Genomic DNA, 21,231 nt, shown 5'->3' with positions numbered 1-21,231 from the left:
CCGAAACAGGAGCCATCACACGAGAAAAAAGACCTGTGGAGCAGTGGTGGGGCCCGAAACAAAGGGTCTTGAACTGGAAAACTCCGAGTCCCGTGAAAAACCGAAAGGTAAGTCTCTGTCTTGGATGGATGGGGATTTGCAGATAAGCATCCTGCAGGATCGATGGAAATCATCCAGTCCTGTCCCTCTGACGGATGAAAGAACACTCTGGACGTCTCCATCCTGAACTTGGACTTTAGAATAAACTGTTCAGACCGAAAGATTTATGATGGGGAGCCAGGCACCGAGGACTTTGAACTACAAACACCGTGAGTTAAAACCCGGGAGAAGGAGGAGCTCGCTTATGGCATCCTTCTTCAAGAGGGCCGAAAGCTCTTCTCCAAGGCTTGGACTCCCTTGAGTGAAGGGAAAAAAAACTGCTGAACTTGAGAGGACGATTGGAAAGTGGAGGTCGGAAACAAAAAGGGATCTCATTAACCTTCCTTCAGGACCTTCCACCACCCAAGCTCACCGCTCTCCCTTGCCAAGCTGACCAATGGCGGGAGAGACAAAGTTCCTACTGCGGTCTCCAGGCAAGGGATGACCTCTACTCCCACAAAAAATTCTTACGCAGAGACAAGGAATGAAGAAGAAGGTTCCTCCTGGAGGTTGAGCTCTTTCTCTGCCCTTTAGAGCCACGCCCAAGCACCTCTCCAAGTCTCAAAGGGTGAGCACCAGAGGATGAAGTAGAGGACACCAGGAAAAACCTGAGATGTAACCTGGTGAAAAACGACGCAAGAGGAGGTTGTTGGGGCTGGAGCGAAGGTTACATATCTGGCCTAAATTTAAGCTTACTCCTTGACGGAACGGGAGGAAGACCAGAGGAAAAAGTTCTTGCTAAGAGCAGTGAGCTTGGGAAGAGGATCGCATTGATGTTCTTCAAAAACCTCAGAAGCCACAGACATATCCGAAAAGGTAATCGCAAAGGAGAAGAGGGACAACAGACAGGTTCATGAATCATCCGATACAGAGGAGGGTAACTGTAACAACATAAGGTTAGGCCTTAGAGCAGGGTCTCTCCAAAACTTATGGCCCGCGGGCCAATGTCGGCCCGCACATAATTTCATACTGGCACGCCAAACAAATCCGTGTGGTGGGCCTTGAAAAAATAATACCGCCCGACTGGCGTCAGAATGTGGAATGGATTTGAAATTCGTCATTTTTTGCAGATATGACAGGTCCATATCAAATCAATTGGAATCTGAAGTGCAAGGCAAAACAAATTTGATCAGTGACTACTTTGTTCATATCAAGGCTATTCGAAACAAAACTTGCGCTATTTGTTTGAAGGCCGGTGAACGTTAAGAATTTTGCTTCATTTTCCATGTTGTTGAAAAAATTTCAGGCAGAAATTTAGTTGAATTTCCTTCTTCATTTGCAAAATGAAATAATTCAGAGTGAAAAAAACAGTTTCAAGGAGTCGATATGCGACCTGGATACAAGCAAATTTAATTCAGGCTCTTTCATAATCCATTTAGACGCCAATTAGGAAAAAAAAAAAAAAAAAAAAACAAATTTATTCTTTTTTCCCCCAAAACAAAAAAAAAAAACTCAATTTCAAATGGAAATATTGATCTCAGGCAGTGAAAAGATAAGTATCGGGAAAGGAAATCTGATTGAGTTTTAGAAATGCCTGCAGCCAGATCAGTTTCCCAAATTTGATAAAGTTTGCTTGTAGTTTGTGTTTAGTTTTGGTACAACCATACCTGGGTGACAAACATTTCCAAAATGAGTATGGAATCAACTACGAGCAAATTTGTCTGTATGATAATTTGAAAATCAATTTCTTACAATTGGCTCATGTAACTCTGGAAAACCTGATTCAATGCACATTTGAAGTCAAAACGTCAGTATCATCGTCACATAATTTGGTGGCATAAAACTAAGACAGGAATCTATTTGTTACCCTGTTGTTTCAAAAAGACATGTTAATTTTCATGTTATACTGTAACTTATTTGAGGAAATTAAATTACTGACACTGATTTTTTCCTTTGGCCCGCATAAATGTGGGAACATTATAATGTGCCCTTACATTGAAAAGTTTGGAGACCCTTGCCTTAGCAGAAACAAGAAAAGGCCGCATTTGAGCAGCAAGCTCGTTCTGATATACAGAAGCGATTGAAATGGATGAGCAGAAGTTCTCAAAAAGAGAGCAAGGAGGAACCAAACCCGTGAGTCCTTGTATACATAAAAAGCCTCCGCGGACCCACAATATTGAAAGGATTGAGTTCTTTGTTTAAGGAGCTCATAACCAGACTCCATGGCAATAAATCTTCGATGAGACAGAGACCGAAGACTTAGAAAAGCAAGGGTTGACCCAAAGTCGGACAAAATCAGATTGGTTTGGGGTGGGGCGGGAGAATGAAGAATCATCCGCCACCTGATAAACTCTCTCAGTGTCGTAGAGAAGAGGAGCTTCCTCTTCCCCTTCCCCGATCACCTTCAAAAGTTCTAGCGGGCGCGTCTCCGCCCTCACTCTCACAAACCTTGAGCAAAGGGAAAAAAATGATTATTTGTTATGATACAATAATGTTTTTATACATACTTACTGGCAGGTATATAATAGATACACTCCGTCGTCCGACAGGAAATTCGCAAATTCGCGGCACACGCGGCAGTTAGGTCAGGTGATTCTACCCCCCCGCCAGCTGGGGCGGGAATAGGAACCATACCGTTTTCTAATTCATAATTGTCTTCGCAGCTGTCTCCTGAGGGAGGCTGGGAGTAGGGCCATTAATTGTATATATCGCAGGTAAGTATTATAAACGTTATGTATCATAACAATATCATTTTCATACTTAACTTACCCGTAAGATAGATACATAGCTGATTCACACCTTGGTGGAGCGGTAAAAGGACAGCTATACTGAATATACAGGTATAAACAAACATACGTGTATAATAAATAAATAAAACCTTGGCTTCCTATGTGTTTAGACCGAAGGGTCGACTTCCTAGCTATTGCTAGTAGTATGCTATCGTCTCAAGAGCCTCAGCGAGATGCTGACATATTGGCAAGAGTCCTCTGTAGATCTGTCAAGGGTCTTATCCACTTACTTGACAGAATCTATGTGGTCACTTTGTCAATGGGGTCTATCACTTACATGACAATACAACAATGCCTATTGGCTACTTTAAGAGCACAAACACCGCATTCCGATTCACCTGATCCTAACACGAGGGTTTGTGCTTTTAATTTGAAAAAGAGCTATCCCCAAACCCATTTCAAATAAACCAGAAAATAATACACTATGGTGTTAAAAAAAATATTTCACTAGTTAAGACCAGTGTCGTTCCCTATCCCAGCAACGCATCGGGACATGAATAAAAGAGAGAGGATCTCCATAGGACCACTTGATCTCCTTCGTGAAAGAGGATCAACACAGAGTTGCATCTCCGTTATTACAGCTAATATGTCTCTCAAGACATATTGTATGGAAAGAACAAGATATTGTTAAAAGCCGCACTTCAAGCGCTTTAATTATTAGCTGTTTGAAGTAAACGCGAGTTATCTCAGAAGTGCTTTAGAGATCCCTGTTCCAAGAAGACCAGGGCTTTCTTTGAAATAGAACTCTTCTGAGAAGCCAGAGCCGGCTTGCGCCTGGCATGGCGCTAGCGCCTGCGCCTGGCTTACCTCGCGCCTGCCTGGCAGTCTCGCGCCTGCCTGGGGGTCTCTCGCCTGGCTGGCTTGGAGGGTCCCGCGCATGGCTGTTGCCTCGCGGCCCCTTTGGGGGGGCCTGGCGTTGCCTCGCGCCTGGTGGCAGATTTCACTTGAGCTTATGGCCTCCGTAACCCGGGAGGTAATTTAGGCAGCTACACAGTAGACGATAGGCATCTATAGTCCGAGAGACAGTCTTCCTCCGAGGAGGATCATACTTGATTAATCGTTCTGCTAACGAGCACTCTTCCTACATGTGAAGAGTTCCTTGTTGCAAAATCTTTCTCCCTATCTTGTACGAAGGCAGGGAAAGAGCCTGGAAGTTTAAGAGATTCTGAGATGAAATGGTGAGGATTCCTGATTTCTAGCTCTTTAAATCATCTTACGAACCATCTGGGAAGGGGTTTGAAGACCTCATCGTATTCCAAGGACTTGTCAGCACACGTTTTAAACCTTATCTCTTTTGTAGATGAGAATTGTAAATACATTGCGCCTGGACAACCCAACTTCCTTTATCTGAAAGCGTTGATCAGGAATAAAGCGTTTTAGGATTCTTTTGCCAAACAGTACCATGCTGGCAGGAACCCATTGCCTAGTTCCTTCTAGAATTTGATTCCAGATTACAAGCCTAAAATTTCACTTTCATTTTGGTCCTTAAGTACAAGAGAACATAGATGAGAGCAGTTCACTCTTTCAGAACACGGAATCTGAGGCCCAAATAGGAACCATTGTAATTATAAGATCTCCTAGTCTTGTGTATAGAGGTAATTGTATAAGAGCCCGAAGATCTAATGATCTGCTATCTCAAGTCCCTTTATAGGAGACAGCGATATAGCCTTTTACTGCGTTCTTTGATAGCAGACAATATACCAAGGTGATGCTTCACTCTGAAGGGAAGAAGAAAAACCGCTATGTGGTCAACAGATGGTATCGGAAGGAGGACAGTTTCCTCATTCCCTCTCGCACGATCTGCCAGTAATCATATATCTTATTCATGACTACTGTCATTACCTGAAACTCCTCTCAGTCCTGTCCACTTCTGGTCATGTCTGCATAGACAGACTCAGAGTGGAGAGGTTGTTAAGGTCCACATTTAAAAAGATGCTGAAAGATATTCAGGACTGTCTTGGAAAAGACTTCAAAAACTTGCTGTGAGAAGAACGTGACCTCTGTGAATCCAACCTCTCTAAGTCTAAAACGAGGATAACGTTTATCCTCTCTTTCTTTGACGCTCTTGTCTACATTCTGTAAAGAGTTCTATTTGTGGGAAAAAAGGACTAAATTTCTATTCCCCTCTTATATAAAATAAGATGGAGTAAATTGCTACCATCGCTCTCATATCTCTTTCTTCCCTTCCTTGGGCTGGGCAACGAAGAGAACGGGGAAAATCTATCAATCAGGTTCTTCAGCAAAAACAAAAATTATATTATTCCTATTTCCAATAAATGATCCAGGATCGAGGAGAAATCTATTCAAGATTCCTAGCCTAGGACATCAGGGCGTAATGTACGGTTCAGATACTTGAAAGAGTCTCTCATCCAATACTGAGCAGCTCCTACAAGTCTTTTCCAGTACCAAAAATACAGGTTCCCTTGTTATATGGTACATAGGAGTAGGATAATATAATCCTGTTAAAAAATGAAAGAGGAGAAAGAGGAGCTGCATTTTCAGGGACCAGCAAAAAAAACGACATGCAATAAAAAAGGGTTGCCAAGCTTTCTAACTGCACCCAGATTAACTAGAGTCGATATATTTTCTATCATTTCATCATAAGGTGAAGGAAACCGAGAGACTTTAACGATATTGGTTCTCTCACAATGTAAAGACTATAAAGCAGAAGAACCACTTATCCTGACACGAAACTTCGTTCGCCTGGCGATTCTAGAATAAATTGTCAGTAGAGGGTTTGACTTGCAAGAAAGTTTCTCAAAAAAACTCCTTTTTCCAGGAAAGGAAGCAAGAAGTTTAGCTCATGCGACACCATATCACCTTGACATGGAGAAGTCTGTTTTTGTTAAGAGACTTCCGCAATTCAGTTTATCATGACAAGGGCCACGGCCGCCGGTGGTGATAACTTGTGTCAATGTCAGGAAAAAAAATGATCTTGTGCTTGCAGTCCAAAGAGAAATCTTGGAAAGTATATCTCCAAATGCACTGAAAATGTGGTAGCTCTGATGTCTTGCGCTGGTTGGCGCCCTCGCGTCCTGGAGGCGTCCCTGGTTCTAGTTGAGTCCGCGTCCTCGAAGCCGTCCATTGGCGCTTTGACTACGCACTGCGCTCTGGGAGGGTCATGCTTCTGGGCGCGTCAAATAAGCCTAGGAGCGTACCTCGCGCTTGCCTGACGACTATCTAACGGAGAGGCGTCCTGCTTTTGATTGACGTCTCGCGCCTCGAAGCGTCCTGGCTCCCTGGGAGGCGTCATGCGGCTGGCTTGGCGTCAACTTTGGAAGCGGTCCGAACGCTTGCCTTGACGACTCTCTCCTGAGAGGTGTCTGCTTTTTGGTTGAGTCTCGCGCCTAGTATCGTCCTGGGGTTTGCCTCGCACCTAGATCCTGGGAAAGGCGTCATGCTTCTGGCTGGCGCTCACCGCTTTGGTCGAGCGTCCTGATAGATTGTCCTGGGACTCTCCCTGAGAGAGGAGGTTCCTGCTTCTTGTTGACGTCTCGCGCCAGTAGCGTCCATGGCGCTGCCTGGCGCCCTCTCCTGGGAGGAGTCCTGATTCTGGTTGGCGTCACGCGCCCTTCGTAGCGTCCTCGCTTAATTCTTCCGTATATCCCCCCCCTCTTTTATTTCTGAACAAGAAATATTTTAAATAAGCGTTGTGTCGTTTCTCGAAAGACTCTAACATAGCGTAGTTCCTTGAAGTGAAACTCTATTACATACTCTCTCTCACTATAGAATGTACTCTAATAAGACAGGCTTTCGTGAAGAGTAGTGCATTGAATAATATATGTTTATGCTGCCATAAGAATCCCTTTTAATCATGTGATATACGGTAAACGCATTGAAAGGTGTAATTATCTTTCTTTATTGAAAGCTTGCCTAACAACATGCAGACAATATTTTATGTATGATAGCGCTCAGTATTCCTCAATCCGAGGCTAAGACCACGCAGTGTAGCGGAAGAACTACGGTTAGTTATCCAATTCCGCAGGACTGAGGAGAGAGAGCTTGTAACGATTAATAGATCACGACTGAGAACAAATGGTACATGCCGCTGGTCTCTCTCTCAATTCAAAGCGAACGCAGTCTTCGAAAGCGGACTGGCCTCCCTTTCCAGAGTGATTGCCGTATACTCCATTGATAAAGAATCTATTACAAATTTCTTATCGCAGCTTCCAGGAAGTTCTTATATAAGCATAATGGATGCGAACGATGGATTCGACAAGTCTAGAAACTAAATAGGCGTGTGTTCCCTAAACAATCCTTTAAACATTTCTTCCAGAAAAGTCTTAGAAGGGTACTTGGTAATTCATGGAAACCTCTTCTAACACGCACATGTGTCAAAATGTTTCTATCCTACTCTCAAACTCACCAATAAAGAGATGCTTCTCGATCACTTCTCGAAGGACACGAAGAATCATATAACTCATACTCTAGCGTAACAGAATACTCTATAATACTGTTACATTAAGGTAAACGTATTAATTTAGGAATTTGTCAAGGCTTCCAGTTGACCATCTATAGCATAAATTCGGTAGGTGAATATGCCATGCCATTACCGTAGCCAAGGCGATTTGTCTAAAGCATGGTAGGAGCTAGAAGCTAAAAGTCAAAACATTAAGCCTTATCACTCAACGAAGATCCATCTAATTCATTCGATTGACAAATAATCTACATTCATTCTAATCAGATGATTATATCTAAAAATGCACCGATGGGAATCTTATGTTGAAAAACAAATTCATACCCCCATGGGACATGGGATAGCGTTTCTCGTCTAGTTGCGAAAAAAATTCGACAATGACCTCTATCACAAATGGTACGACTGATCTCTAATATAGAAGGCGCTAATCGTCGCCTGATCGAAAGGTGGAGCGATTATTAAAGTCATTCTCATTTTGAATAATTCTACAGAAGAATTATACGAGGATCTTCGTTCAAATTTCATTCATTCGAAGTCTCATATCCATCATGCGAACAGTAGGCATAAAAAGGCGAGACAGATAGAAACACTGTTTTAGGGATTGACTTCACAATGGGCTCTCCCTGGCAGTCTGACGTCTAACAGAACCAGCGACCGGGGACGCTCTGACCGGTGGGATTCGCTGAAACCTCCTTACGGTTTTCGACATTCCTTCTCCTCTGGCTCGTGAGCTTGGAGAGGATTCTAGAACGAGAGCACGACAGAGCGATCCAGACGCCACCCTCCATTGTAAGGGGAACACTATATCACTTCTTACTTCATAAGAGTTCGCATTCGAACTATATCAAAGTCTCTCCAATTTGCAAATATGATATTCGTAGATTCGGCGGAGTAAGAAGGTGATGAGGACTGCAACAACTCACTAGTACTGTTACTACTATAATTGCTCGTTAACACAAGAGCTAATAAAGCTTCTAAAGGCTAGTTCCTTTTACTGACTTCCCCAACTAGAAGAAAGATATAATTTCTCAATCAAACTAACACTTATTTGTATGTAACGAATAAATATTCCCTTTCATGAAAAGTATAAGTAATTTCACTTCGTTGGAAAGTGCATGAGTGTCTGACGAAAACTTCGGTAGTTTACACGTCAATAATCTCGCAATTTTCGAAGTTTAATATTATCAAAAAGTTAACAAAAGCGTATGCGAAACCAAAGATCCATTACTTCCTGTAAAAGTTTTTAGCCCAGTACGGATCGATGGCGCTGAACCACACGAAAAATCCATCAGGAGGAACCGCAAACGTTGTTTACATTCCAGCGACAGAAAAAATCATGAATTAGAAAACGGGTGATCGGTTCCATTCCCGCCACCAGCGGAGGGGGGGTAGATCACCTGACCATACCGGCCGCGTGTGCCGAGAATTTCGAAATTTCTGTCGGACGACGGTCTAAGTGCTAGTGATAGCTATGTATATAGCTGGACGGGTATAGTTGAAGGTATAAAACGTTAAAAATTCTGTGACCGGGAATGACCGTCAAGAAAAATCCTTCTGTAATACAACGAGGCGGGGCTGTCTGTCTTTAGGACACCCTGAGGAAAGAAAACTCAAATTAAATAAAAAAGTTTCATGACCTCCGTCAAGAGAACATCAATGCTCACAAGAATCCAGGTTCATCAAGTCATTGTCAGCATACTAACTGAGAAACTTCCCCCTGAAAGTAAGATTCCTGACGACAGCGACTTAGGCCTGACACTAATACCCCTTCCCCCTTCTCCTAAATAAGCGCCCTTTGGCACTATGTACAGGGACTAACAGGGGACACATTGGGTTAAAGATTCGTCAGGAACATGCCCTGGATCAGATTACCACCCTAAGCCTACGCCACGACGGGGTCAACAAGCGGGTATCTGTCGCACGTTACCCATGGTGCTGTCGACAGGTACCTGACGAAGGAGCTGAAAATTAATCTAAAAGAGTCTAGGAAATTTAGTAAAGGCTTCTTCAAATTCTCGAGCTTGTTAAACTTAGCTTGAAAATCTTCTTCTAACTAAGCTGTAATTATTTTAAAATTCTGTTTCCAGTCTAGTTTCCTGCCAAAATCTCTTGAATTTACATCAGATATGACTTCACTATTTACCGGTTGTACCGGGGGACAAGCATCAATAATTCGGAAATCAGAGCGTACGATAACGAAACCGAAGAGGCCACAACACGTGCGACAAGTCAAAGGGAAATCGTTGTACAGGTTTTCTAGCTACGATTTCGTTTTCTCCTTAACCGATCTTTTACGATGCAAGATTCTTTGAGTTTCATATATAAGCAATAATCCTTGTCAGACAGGGCTTACATAAGTCGCAACGAGAAGTTAGTCACAAACCTGTCCACGACAAGAGCTACAAATGTCATGGGGTTCACTACTACCTGCTACTCATCCTTGTCCCAAAAGATGGGCAGTTCATGATGTTTGCTGGCAAGAAGGAAGCAATCGCATATCTGGCAATCCATTGAGCGTTGGACAGGTCAGTAATTCCGGGGTAGCGCAAAAGTTCATAATATCAGATAAAGTACTACAATAGAAATAAAAGTTAATTATTATTTCGTGATGTAATATGTGAGTGGTAATAACATCATTTAACAAATAAAGAGAGGCTTTAAAGCACAAAAATGTTTAGGAAATTTATAAAGAGTGACCATGAGTAAACAGCACGGCCGCGCTCGTAAAAACTGTTTTCAGGGAAGGTTTGTAACTGTCAACGGCTGCGCGTGCCCAACTGGCGGACAGAATAGGGGAGGTAAACAGGGTTGTCCATGTGGTAAAATTTTGGTGCTGTTTTCAGGGATTTAGGGCTAGATAAGATTATACTTAAGGTAATGTTTATTACCCAACAATGTCGCAACAAAGTTCTCTACAATTTCAAAACGCTTATACCTGCTGTAGTCACACTTACGCCCTATTTTACCCTTGCTGCCTAGTTCGCCTCAGCAGTGGAAATTCTACTTCACGGATCTTGGATCTAGCGTGTGATGAAACTCGACCAGCCTCTCTGTACCCCGAAGTTACTTGGGTATTAGCCTTAGACTAGAAGACTTGCAAAAATCCCCTGGAGCATGATGCTCCAAGAACTGACAACCTTTGCAGCCAACATTCGCTTAATCTGGAAAGATACAGAAAAACAATATGAGAATACGGTAAATTATTCTCCAGAATTAATCAACAAGGACAAGTGATCAGTTTGCATTTTATAAATTGTCTTCTTAAGTTACTGACCTGACAACTTAGTAATTTAATTGCCTTCTTTCTATACATATAACCATTATCCTTCATTTTGGTTGTAATAATCTTATCAGGTGCACAGTTGCAAATGCCCTCAACTTTGTTTATTCACCATGAACGATGAATAGGTGCCATGCCATTTTGTCAAGGCTGTGAAATGTTGCTACAGTATTCCTGTCTAGAAAAGGATAAGATTTGACAGCCTATCCACTGCATAAAGTCAGTTATTTAGGCTAATAGTTTGTAAAACAAAGACATTTAATCCGTATTATGATCGGAAAGTACTATTGTGTTTCTAACATGACATTGTTATGATACAATAAAGTTTCACTACTTACCTGCAGATATATACCATAGTCTATAGTACTCCGTCGTTCGACAGATTTCAAATTTCGCGGCCCTACGCATACAGGTTAGGTTCAGGTGATATTACCGCCCTGCTCTGTGTGTGGCAGGACTAGGAACTATTCCCGTTTTATAATCAGATATCTATTCCACCTGTTCTCCTGCGGGGAGCTGGCGTGGGTATCAATGATATATCTGCCAGGAAAGTATGTATGAAACTTTATTGTATCATAACAATGTAATTTCATACATTCAACTACTGTCAGATATATCATAGCTGATGACACCCTTGGGGAGGGCAAGAGACAGCTAACTAATGGTATAGAAGGCAAAAACAAGGTGGTGTAGGTATAAATAAAAACCTTAGGTCTACCTTTTAGAGGGAAGACTTCGTGGCTACTAGCCAAGGAGTCGTTCATTCAAGAGCCTTAGCGAGATAGGATATTTGGCCAAGATGTGTCTGTGGATCGGTCGATGGGGTCTATTCACTTTTACTCGAACAGAATCCTTACTGGCGTTTGTCAATGGGGAGACACATAGCTATATGACAACAAGCATTTATTTAAGGAGCACACAACCAATCCGATCACCGATTCATAAACCGTGTTAGGTTCTAAGATTGCTTAGAGTTATCCCCAAAACTCTCAGCAAACAACCACAAATCGAACTCATACATACAAAACACAAATTTTTTAACCCCTCTAACAGTCAGAGTCACTCGATTTTCAAGTGAAGCGAAAGTGTAAGGCGCTTAGTTGCGACAACTGACACTCCATACACCGAAAACCGAGAAAACCCATCCGACAAGAGGGTTACGTACACAGTTTTAAGGATGGTGCTTTCTCTTTACCAGAAACCGTCTGTGCTGCCACAAACGGAACTAACGAAAAAACATTTATCCACGTAACTCGTACGTCTTTTAAATAATGTGATGCAAACACGTGAGTTGCATCACAATAAGTTGCGCTCAAAATGTTCTGAGTGACATATTTCTTTGGAACGCCACAGAGGTTCACCTATGCGATTGCCCTGTAATTCGTGAGGCTCTCACTCTAAAAGATTAAAAGAATCATCTGGACAATTCTTTGAGCTTTCGTATAACACTTCTAACAAAAGAAGGCTACGGCGTTCTTGGACATTGCTTCTTGGGGGTCTTTACTGAGCACCAAAGACCATTTTGCGAACCCCCAACTGCTTCTCTTGTCCAAATAAAATTATCGAGCTCTAAACTGGGCAAAGGGATCTTTCTGCCTCCCTGCCGAACAAAACTAGAAGTCCTTGTCACTTCGAAAGTTCCTGGGCCAGGAGTCGAAGGGTTTCATTGTTGGCAAGAAAAAGGGACTGAAATGAACAAATTGCAGGCTCCTTGAAGCCAACTCTGATCAAGGGCGTGCAACTCCATGACTCTTTTGCCGTGCAGAGACATACAGAAACAAACACTTTCTAGTGAAGTACGAAATAGAAATCAGTATGGTGAAGTGGGTTCGAATCCTCTGATGTAAAAAATTTAAGAACCACATCCTAAGTTCCAGCTTGGAACCGTAGGTTCAAGTGATTTTGCTGTTTCGGATGAGGAACGAAATGAGGGTCATGCAAATCCTTATTCATTCGTTAGAGCTAATCCCACGATTTTTCTAAAGACTGCTGAAAGAATACTCTGTACCCCTTAATGGTCGGTTACCGAGAGATGCGACTTTTGTTAAGAAAACAGAAGGAAATCACGCATTTCGGTACAGAGCGACTGGAGAGGACAGCTTCTTCGACCTGCACCCAGTTTCTGAAACTTCACTTCGAGGTACACTCGCCCTAGTAGAGATCTGCGTGGCTTAGCAATTGCGTTTGATGCCTGGCGAGTAAAACCTCTCGCTCTGACAAGTCTTTCGATATTCGAAAGGCAGTCAGAGCAGGAGAGGGTAGATTGATGGTACTCTCGAAAGTGGGCGTTGTTTGAGCAGATCTATTCTGTTGAAGAGATCGGGGGAAGTCACCGTCCATATCCATCACCTCTGTGACCAAATTTGAGCGCCAAATACGGAGCCATCAGGAGTCATCTTGGTCATTCGGATCTGCCACGGAATTTTCTGACTACTTCCCCCCAGTACTTGAACGGGGGAAAAGGGTAAACGTTATCCCTAGAACATACAGGAAGAAATGGCGTCGGTTGCATACGGCCCGGGGATCGTTCAACAGGGCACAAAATGGTTTCTATCCTCTTGGAGAGGATGTGGCGAAAGACTATTTGCGGCTTCCCACAAAGGAGCCAAAGGCTCTGACCAGACTTCTGAAGTGGAGTGTACATTCTGTGGGGAAGGACCTGGAAACCTCCTGCTCAATCTGTCCGCTCTAACATTCCTCTCCCCGGACAAACTTGTAGAGAACTACCTTCCTTTGGTTCGCCCAAATCAGTAGATCTCTTGCCAAGCTCGTACAGAGCAAAGAGTGTTGTCCCTCCTTGTTTCCTGATATAAGCCAGGGCTGCGTATTGTCTGAAATGTCTCCAGGTTACGACTTTTGCGTTCTTGACTATGTGTTCGAAGGCTCTTATCGCCAGGTGTGAATTGCTAAGAGCTATCTCTTGGCAATGTATGTGCATGACACCTGTTCCGCCGGACCAGGTGCCTGACACTTCTTTGGATCCAATGTTGCCCACAGCCGACTCCGAGGCGTCTGAAAACAATGTCAGCTTGGGTTCGTTACTTGCAGGGACCACTCTTTGTTTTCCTCTACCGGAATCAACACCACTTCAAATGATGTTTTATTATTCGAGATTGAAAACGTGTCGAGAGCTGACCTGTCTTCCAACCCAACTTCTTTATTAGGAAGAAACTGAACGCGGTCGAAGATGGTAATCTGCTAGGAGAAGAACTGGTCGAGCGAGGAAAGGGTTCCCAGAAGGCTCCGCCATTCCCCGCTGAAGTGCGCTCTTTCCTAGAAGGTTCGATACTGTGGCACAGCCTTTCTTTCATTCGCTCTTGAGATGGACAAAAACTCGAAAACCACCGAGATCCATCTGATATCCCCAGATAAACAACGTTCTGGCTGGGGATCATCTGAGATTCTCGAGGTTCACGATCAATCCAATGATTTTGTCAATTCCCCAGTGTTGTTGACAGGTCCTCCAAACACTGCGTTTTGAGACCTGGCTCTGATGAGCCAGTCGTCCAGGTACAGGGAGACGTTTATCCCTTCAAATGTAAGTGTACTAGCTAATGTTCATCAAGTCTGTGAAGACTTGAGGAGCCGTGGAACAGGCCGAAAACACAGGGCCCTGAACTGATAGACTCGTCCTCTGTCGAAAATAAATCGAAGGTCTTCCTCGACGAATGTTGGATCGGGGCCGGTGTGGAAGTCTGCGTCCTAGTCTAGGGACGCCATCCAATCCCCTTGCCGCAGTGCTTGCAAGGACTGATGCAAGCAGACGTTTTCCATGCGGAACTTCTGGTGTTCGACGAATTTGCAGCGCACGTACGTCCAGTACCGGTCTCATCCCCCGAGGCTTTTGCTAAAGAAACAAAAGAGATTGTAAAACCGGGGAGCTGCAATCAGTACTAGCTCTATTGCTCTTTTGTACCCACATCTGTTACACCATTGACGTAAGGATCAAGGTACCATCAGAACAGGGTCCCTGTATATGGGGGACAATCCCTAGGGGATGTTGTCAAGGGAGGAAGGTCCTTGAATGGGAAGGGCGATACACTTATTGATAATAGACATCATCCAAGGATGCGCTCCTATTGTCTCTTCCCAGGGCTTCGCAAACGAAATGTTAACATGGCTCCTACGTGTGTCTGGAGGACAGAATTTCACTTCCACTTTCTTAAAGGGACAGGAAGGAAGACCTGCCCCTCTTTTCGGTTGACTTCTTCTGGCGATCGATCTAGTTGGAAGACCTCCTCGAAAGGGCTGCTGCTGAGCTGGTCGAGTCACGTTTCTTTTCCTCACTAGCCACAGGCCTATTCTTCCTTGAGGATTGTCTAAGGAGATCCTGGGTGGCCTTTTCAGTGAGAGAATGCGCGATATCCTTCACCAATTGCGAGGGAAAAATGGTGTTCAGAGAGAGGCGCAAACACAATAAGGCGCTCTCTGCGAAGGAGAGACGGCCTTCGTGAGGAAAGCACTGTGAACCGCCCGTCTTCTTTAACACTCCTGCACCGAAGAGGGAGCATACCTCAGCCGATCCATCCTGCACCCCGCCTTGTCAATGCAGGCGAGGGATGCTATTTAGGGTTTCTGGTCGAGTTGTTCCTTTTTCCTGCGATTTCTTGGCCAGAAACCCCAACGGGACCAATCTAAAAAGTTAAACACTTCTAAAGTGTGAAACAGCCCTGAGGAGGTGGTCCGTTTCCGAAAAGCCCCCATGTTACCTTCGCTGCATTCAAAGCGTGCCTTCTCGACGAATACACCAAACTCGAGAAGTCTGATTCAGCTGAAAACGGACAGAGACAACTCCCATATTCTCTCCCGTTTCGTACCAAATGCCTCTCCTCCCTGTAAGTTTAGGGGGAGGCATACAAAAGACCGTCCTTCCTAACTCCTTCTTCTTCTTGAACCAGGAGTCAAGAGATTGAAGAGCCCTCCTCATAGAAATAGCAGGCTTCATTTTAAGGAAGGAGGAAGACTTGTGTGTTTTCGTGCTCGAAAAACAGAGAGCGTGGAGAAGGGGGAGCAGCTGGTGTCAAAGAGTCTCCATATTCCTCAATAGAAGGGACGAAAGAACTTTATAATTAGAAGACCCTTCCTTCATTTCGTCCTCCGAGGCCTCTTCTGGGTTGATAGGCTCGGAAGGAGAAGGCTCCCTTCTTTCTTCTGACTCTTCTCTTACTCTCTTACGAGTGTCAGGCTCTTCATACGAGGAATGCGCCTGGTGTACAGCAGGAGTATCTCGCCTGGGAGGAGTAACGTGTTTGGAATACTCCTGGCGCTTGGCAGGCGCAGAGCGCCTCGAATACTCCTGGCTTCTAGTAGGCGCATCTTGTTCAGAAATACTCCTGGCGCGCGGGAGGCATCGCTGGCGCCTGGGAGGAGTATAAGCTTCGGAATACTCCTGGCGCCTGGGAGGAGTTATTAAGTCCAGAGTATCCTGGCGCCTGGGAGGAGTATAAAAGCTTCGGAATACTCCTGGCGCCTGGGAGGAGTATTAAGTTCCGAATACTCCTGGCGCCTGGGAGGAGTATCTAGGCCCGATGACTCCTGGCGCCTGGTAGGCGCACGCGCCTGATGTTTAGTAGGAGTATTGATTCCAGTAGGCGCTTTCCGTCTCACACGCGCTCACTCCTAAACAGGATCTTCCTCTTCCGCTAACTCTTGGCGCTTGATTGAAGATCTTGAATGTTGCACTGGCTCTTCGCGCTACTCGGAGCCTGGCTCTTGGTTGGCGCCTTACTCTTGACAGGAGTAACTTCCTTTCTTACTTCACTCCTGTCTAACGCACTGCTCCCCCCCCAGAGATGGCCGCCTGCCCTGAGCGACAACTCCCGAAGGGTGCGTCCGTGCCCGACAGGAGATCGGTATTTAGATCTTTTTAATAGGAAGCCTATCATCCTTCTTCCTAGTAGGCTCCTTATAAAGAGTTTAACCTACTAACGAGGCTAATTGCTCCTGCATATTCATTAGTATTCTCCTGGTTGAGGAGTCTTTCGAATCAGGAGAGGGAGATCTGGAAGGCGCTCTAGGATCCCTTCCAGACCCATAGTCTGAATGTATCCTCGCCTTCTTTATTACCGAAGGCGCTCCTTCTTCAGAGAGCGCTCGGGACTCGAATTGAGTTCATGCTCTTTCATATTTCTCTTCAGCGGACGGGGAAAGTTTCGACTCCTTCCCTCCTCTTCTCGGAGAAGGCGAACTAGATGAAGAAAAGCACTCTCGAAGGACGCTTTTCCTATAGCGGTCCTTGGCATTATATGATATGCTCGATTCTGCCGAAACGGGACGCCTGATCGTTGGGATTCTCCACAACCCCCGTAACGGCTTTCGACATTCCTTCTCCTCCGGGCCAGGGAGCTTGGGAAGAGGTCTAGGCCTGGGAGCGTCGCAGAGACGACCAGACGCCCCCTCCACTACACTGGGGACACTAACATCACTAGCGAAACCACATTCACTTTCCTTACCTTCCAATGCTGCGACTTTTTCTTGCATTTCTGAAGGGGAAGCTCTAAGTTCCGCTATTTCCGAAGCAGAACTAGAGGGATTAGCAATTTGTGAACGGGCTGAAACAGAATTGTCATGATTATCAGCGGAAGAAGGTACAGAACTAGATAGTAAATCATGAGAAGCAGACATTTTGCGGGTTTTACAAGCCGCCTTCCTCACTCTATCTCTCTCTAACTTCTTCAAGTAAGAAGTTAGATTCTTCCACTCTTGTGCACTCAATTCTCACACTCGTCACACTATTATCAATCGAGCATTCAGCCATTCTACACCCGACTACAAGTAGTGTGAGGATCTACCGAAGCTTTCGGAATCCTCACCTTACAGCCCTCATTCACACACTCTGAAACTAACACTAGAGTCAGACATATTCAAGAATTCCAAAAACCAAGTCCAAAAAACAGTCCACGATAGCGAATGCCAAACAACGATCCAAGTACGTCACCAAATATCAGCGAGAGATGATCAAAAGCTTGCGAAAAACGAATTCTAGTCAGGAGGAAGTAACAACAATGTTGATACCGCCGGCGACAGAGAGAATCTGATTAGAAAACGGGAATAGTTCCTAGTCCTGCCACCCAGAGCAGGGCGGTAGATCACCTGACCTACCTGTAGCGAGTGCCGCGAAATTTGAAATTCTGTCGGGAACGACGGAGTCTATAGCTATGTATATATCTGACAGGTAAGTTGAATGTATGAATTTATTTTTTTAAGTAATTCTGGTTAATTTCTATTCATTTCCACTGTAGAGGCTTCTTAATAACCCATTACAATGCACATCACAAAAACAAGAACACAAGTGTTACGCCAAACCATTTAGGTCAGGTTAGGTGGGGAGGGGTAACTTGTCAGAAAGCATCCAATGTTTTACATAAGGTGCAAAAGGTGTACTTTGCAGTGACTAAGGCAGATCTACGTAGTTTTGAACTTATTAGTTCAGACTTTGTCAAACAGTATTATAAGGTACTAGCTTGGTTTAGTAAATGTGTACAATTTTTATCTTCCTTCTAAAACTACCGAAATATGGTTATTGTGGTAGGCATATATTTTTCTGTAACTGAGATGAATTTGAAGTGTTTGGTTTATCCAACATAGCCCCTTTAGCTATCTGGCAGTAATAGATAACATATCTCTTTCTGACTCATTTTCAGTCATTACCCCTCCAAGCAACATTGGTTCCCAATTGGGAATACTCATTATATACTGCTAGATGAGCATTGCGGATTGTGTTGGGTAAACCACACACTTCAAATTCGTCTCAGTTACATAAAAAAATATGCATACCTCAAAAACTATATTTCTGTACTACATTTAGAATGAACATATAACTAAAGTGCACATTTACTAAACTAAGCTAGCACCATAGTAATGTTTGACAAATTCTGAACTAACAAGTTCAAAACTATCTAGATCTGCCTTGGTCAATGCAAAATACCTACCTAAATGGCCAATAATATTGCAGCTTTTTTAACCCAGGCATGACCTGACCACTATTTACTTAATGCTACTATCACCAGCCTATACTAGTACTAAATGGCCTTTGCATATACATAATTTTAACGTGTTTTCCTGTAAAGTTTTTGCTACTACCACAGCCTAGTTCTCATCACTTCGTCAACTGGAATATTGATCACCTTTTGCTTATTCTTTTGTTTGTGGTGATTAATGTCTTTTGCTTATGTTTTTACTGCTTATGTTTTTACAATCATCCCAAGGGGCTGGTGCTATGCACAGCATCCATTTTGCATGTAAACTGGCACTTACCGAATCAAGATGGGCATGGTATTATAGTTTTCAGTTTTACATAGTTAACCTTTAGCCTAGGTACAGGCCGTACAGCTGTGAACAGGTAGGCTATACTATTTCTTTGAAGTCACCTCATAACTTAGAAAAAATGCAGCCTGTCCATTATTATGAAAGGAATAGGTCTAGTTTAACAGTGCACGACATCTGCATTCAATTTAAGTATTATGTGAAATATATAGGAAGTTCACACTTGGCCTACTAGGTATGTGATTTTGATGATTTTTACATTTACCTAGTATCTGCATTACAAATGTATTATTGCTTCACTGCAGCAGCCAAGTCTAGTGAAGTGGAAGTGAGCCCAGGGGGAAGAGGCCCTACATATTAGGTTAGGTTGGGGTAATCCTAGTTAGGGATCCTAGGTAAGTCACCTCACGCAAATAGTGTAGTGTGCCTGCCACTGTTTGTGGAGTGAGCGCCTAGGAACCAGCTAGGAACCTGGCAAGGGCTCTTGCTCTTCAGCTGCAACTTTTTGATTAATCTGAAAAAAGTTAGCAGTTTGTCTGCTTACAGAAGCAGAGATCTACCTTTTTGGGTAGTACTATTGGCAACTTATTTCCCATGACTCAAGAAATATTTGATAGTACCTAAATCTGTGCACTCATCTTGACTTCATACCCATACCTAGTGCTGTGATTTTGGACCCCTATAATAGGATTACCATAGGGCCTACCTTGTAGGTTAAAATAGGCCTAAGTACGGTAAAATCCAGACCCCATACCTACGTTATGTTTCTAGGTATACTAGTATAGTAGGGTAAAAAACCGCATGACACGGGTGGACCATGTACGATCAATGTGTACAACCCCAAGAAAAGTACATTATACCTAACGCGTCCAGACACTGGAGTAGAGGTCTTTAGCTCCGTTTCTCACCAACAACAATATATAATGTACTTTTTTGGGGGTTGTACACATTGATCGTACATGGTCCACCCCTGTACCATGCGTTTTTTATCCTAGTAGCTATACCTATCCCTGGGCTTTAATGGTTTCCATTAGCTAGGTACCTAGTAGTTCCAAAAATTCCCATTACAGTTTTATATAGCTAGGTAGGTAGGTAGGCATAGACCTCGGTTACGTTATGGGGATCTTATACTAGGTAGTCCAGTGGGTTAGGCTAACCAAACCTCCCTAATGAAAATTTGCATCAAGGTCCTTGCAGTTTATTTGTCAGAAAGCCTAGTCTAGGCTGAACTGGTTACTGTCAAAGTTGATGTGGCAACATTAGTTACATAGATCTACCCATATCATTTACTTTCATAAAGTATATATCACAAAATATATCTATGAATCTATTATAATTGCAAAAACACTTACCTACTTCAGGTTACGGAATGTTTACTTAACCGAGAACGACTCGAAGGTTCTTGTGCGCAATGGGATAACCTTTATGTTAGACGACCACGGCTGCTGAGCTTCTTCTTCCAAAAAAGTTTCTACTTTTTTTCTTATGTTGTCGTTTCGTCTGCTATCTGATGCATTACCCAGAGATTAAACTGCACTACTATAATATTATTGAGTTCAAAGTCACATGTATGTTTTGCGCGTTGTTATGGTAGGTAAAAAATAATGTGGATTTGTATGTGATAAAATAATAGCAGAGATCTCACCCGTGTCTGATGCAATAACCAGAGATTAACCTGTAGAGTTCAAAGTCTCATGTAGGTATGTTTTGTGCGTTGTTATGACAGGTAATAAACAATATGTTTGCATGTGATCGATTAATAGAACAGACTTTATCTGTGTATTAATCTGAATTACAGTTGGAATGAGAGTTTCATTAATATGGCTGGAGTTACCCAGGAATTTATGTATATATATATATATATATATATATATATATATATATATATATATATATATATATATATATATATATATATATATATATATATATAATATATATAATAAATGTATATATAATATATATATATATATATAATATAATATATATATAATATATATATATATATATATATATATATATATATATATATATATATATATATATATATATATATATATATATATATATAATATATATATATATATCTATATATATATATATATATATATATATATATATATACATATATATATATATATATATATATATATATATATATATATATATATTATATTATATATATATTATATATATATATATATATATATATATATATATATATAATATATATATATATATATATATATATGTATATAAGCGAATACCACGGGAAAATGATAGTCAGAAATCCAAGCGCTTTCGTCTTTATTCAGACATCGTCAAGGAGCTACTAAAGTACAATTGGAGAGGAAGGCCTCAGGTACAAACAAGATCAGGAATACCAGATGGTTAATTATCAA

General features: G+C 42.6%; 1 protein-coding gene across 1 annotated transcript in view; it reads right to left on the bottom strand.

Moving 5' to 3' along the window:
• Positions 1-20,472, bottom strand: part of LOC135223237 (growth hormone-inducible transmembrane protein-like) — a gene marked incomplete in the record, with an annotated part of 99,090 nt that extends 78,618 nt beyond the window's left edge. Inside the window, 1 exon segment of the mRNA XM_064261731.1 lies at positions 20,276-20,472.
• Positions 20,473-21,231: the final 759 nt, after the last annotated feature.

The sequence above is a fragment of the Macrobrachium nipponense genome, chromosome 20 (genome assembly GCF_015104395.2).
Source record: "Macrobrachium nipponense isolate FS-2020 chromosome 20, ASM1510439v2, whole genome shotgun sequence".
Taxonomy (NCBI): domain Eukaryota; kingdom Metazoa; phylum Arthropoda; class Malacostraca; order Decapoda; family Palaemonidae; genus Macrobrachium; species Macrobrachium nipponense.
Note: the sequence above shows the minus strand (reverse complement) of the source record. Positions and strands in the feature narration are given on the sequence as shown.